This window comes from Hipposideros armiger, unplaced genomic scaffold (assembly GCF_001890085.2).
Source record: "Hipposideros armiger isolate ML-2016 unplaced genomic scaffold, ASM189008v1 scaffold_1930, whole genome shotgun sequence".
Taxonomy (NCBI): domain Eukaryota; kingdom Metazoa; phylum Chordata; class Mammalia; order Chiroptera; family Hipposideridae; genus Hipposideros; species Hipposideros armiger.
The window spans coordinates 5,326-8,388 of record NW_017733280.1 but is presented as its reverse complement, the minus strand read 5'-3'; positions in this window follow the sequence as shown (position 1 = coordinate 8,388).

Genomic DNA, 3,063 nt, shown 5'->3' with positions numbered 1-3,063 from the left:
GAGTTTTTAAGAGCCATTGACTAGCTGTAAGATCCCTTCCTTGCTGAGAGCTCCTGGGTCAGGTCATAAATGCTGTGCCTCAGTGTCCCCAGTGTGCCCTCAGTGCCAGCGGCAGATCCTGTAATTGAGAGTTTCAGGGTGACAGGGTTTTAGCACAAGTGGCGTGGCTGGAGAAGAATGAAGTACCTGGTGCTGTGCCAGAGAATTAGGCAAATTCTACAGGAACCAGAGCTGAGACACTGAGTCAGAATTCACATCAGTATCAGAGGTGATAGTGTAGGAAACATACAACTTTTCCTTCAGGTGTGAGCTGGTGGTTAATTCCCACACCCACATCCACCCCAGCACACCCCTGTGCTTGTTAGAATCCTTGATGCCACCCAGGCCCTCCCACCTGCAAGTGGCTTCGCCAGATGGCTCTCTGCCACCCCCTGGTGGTCACTCCACACTTGCTGTAGAGACGCAGGGGCGTCCTCTGTCCCTGAGTGGATTTAGATTCCACTGCTCAGGCCCTGATCCCCTGACCCAGGGAAGGAATCACTCTTTTCTCCATGACCTCACCTGTCTCACACCAGGCATAAGGGGCTGAGAGCACCCATGGAAACATGAACAGGCTTGTTTAGAGGAAGAGATGACCAGTATGAGGTTTCCCACCTGAGGCATCACTGCACAGATCTCTGGGGTGGTGGGTGGTCATGCGTGGGGTTTGGAGACTTGGCACCAGGGGACAGAGAACTCCAGACTTCTTTTTACCGGTGTCCGCTGCTGATGCTGAGTCAGAAGAGGGCGGTGGTCATTACTACTCCAAAAATGGAGACAAGAGAACACTCACCCCACAAACATGGATTCAGACCCACTTCCATCTTGGGAAATCAGTGTGAACAGGACACACAGCCCCTGTATCAGAGCTTGCATCATGTGGGTGGGGCAGTGGAGTGGACACGCTTGTTTGGTGACACAGCAGACTGTCCCCAGCACCTTCTACCTGTATCTCGTCTTCCATATTCATTTCAAAGCAGGATGATTGTTATGCTCAGGTCCCTCTTGGCCAGGGTTGACACTGTGGCGGGAGTTGGTCCATGGATGTGTCAGTCGGCTGGGCTTCTTTCCCATGAACGTTTGCCTGTGAAGGAAAGAAACAGACTCGATTTGTGCAGCTGTTTTCCTCTTCACAATGGGTGTGACAGCTGGAGCTCCAGCAGCCATCCTGAGGTCTTGTCAACAAGAATGGAAGCAAAACCTCTGTAATAGGGATGGTAAATCAAAAAGTAGGTAAGATTTAGGAATTCATGAAATGATTGAGTATCTGGAGAACAGCCATGTCTCTCCAGACTTGTTGCATGAAAAAAAATAGGCCTCTGTCTGTTCATGCCTCTGATTGTCAAGTGTCTTTTGCATTTAAAAAAATTCCTATGAGCTTTAGTTGTACACAGTTTTCCACTTTGGGAGCTAATGAGGTTCAACACTGACTCATTTTGGAAAGCTTCACCAAGTCTTCAAAAACGACCCTGTTGATTATTGGAACAAGGGGGGACATACACCCAAATGTTAACTGTTGTTATGGTTATTTTTATTTTCTTTTTTATGCTTTTTATGTACTCTCTTGTCCATTTAATGTACTCTGCTCATTAATGTACTTCACTTAATGTGCTTCTACAACAAATATGTATTGCTTGTATAATCATAAAAAGCAACACATGCCATTAAAAAAGGAATTTATCATGGAAAAAAAATTCCTGACCAATTAGTGAAACACAAATTAATCAATCAATCAATCAAAACAACAGTGATAGAGAATCCTGCATTTTGGGTGATGTGCAGATAATTGAGATTGGCAAAAATGACACACAGGTACTTTGTGGAGAGAGGCTGCAGGAGGCCTCTCAGATGAGGTGACTGTGGAGCTGCTGTCAGGATGGGACGATGGAGTCAGTAAAAGGAAGTGTGTTTGAGGAACTCAGAGTCAGTGCCCCGTGGGGAAGAGCCTGGTTTGTCTGAGGATAAAAGACAGTGAGAAACTAAGGAGTTTATGAAAGAAAACCAGTTCAGTTCCAATGTGATGTAAATCTATAATATTAAGGGATGTGTTACCGGGATGTGCTGTCATGCTGAATACACACACCTGGCCCAGGAATCAGAGGAGCTGAAGGAGGGTCCTGAAGAGGGTGGAGCCATTGCAGTGTGGCCACTGCCCCGTGTCCACCAGCTGAGCCAGCAGATGAGCCACAAGGACCGTCACTCCACAAAGGCTGCTGCTTCCCCTTCCGTTTGCTCAGGAATTCACACAGGAACCTCTCTGTGATTCACCTTTTCCAGAAACACGCAGCCCCGAGAATTCTGAAAGCACATCACTCCTGCACCAAACTATTAACTTTGAAAAAATGTCATTCGACCTGAATTAGTTTTGAATTATGGACATGTTAGTTTATTATAACATGTTCTCCTTCCTCTCAAACTTTTGAGGTAACATTGTCATATATTTGCCCTTACTTACGTTATAAACCACAACATGCATTCTTATTGTGTTTTTGCCTTAAACAGTCATATGTTTTATAGAATTTGACATAATCAAAACTTTCTCTATTTATCCACATAGTTACCAGATCTGATGCCTTTCATTTCTGTGTAGATTCTCATTTCCTACTCTCTGAGGGGTGTCCTTTGTTATTTCTGGTACCAGGGTTGTGCAGGCGATGAATTCTTTAAGCTTTCGTAGGTCTCAGAAAGTTTTATTGTGCCTTGTTTTTGAAGGATATTTTAACAGGGTAAAGGGCTGAAGGTGGACAGATTATTTTCATTGTTGTTCTGTTTTTGCTTGTCGTACTCTGGAGGCATTGCTCCACTGTCTTCTTGTTTGTATGTTGTGAAGGGGAGATGTGCTCTGATCACTCTGGTTCCTCCTCTCTAGAAGGTGTCTCCTCTCTGACTGCTTTTATGATTGTCCTTCCACACCAGATTTAAGGAATTCGATTATGATGTGATTATGAGCTTCCCTCCCCTAAAGGGCCTGTTTCTCCTCCCAGGAGCCTGTCTCAGTGCCCAGGCAGCACAGTCTCTCCTGTA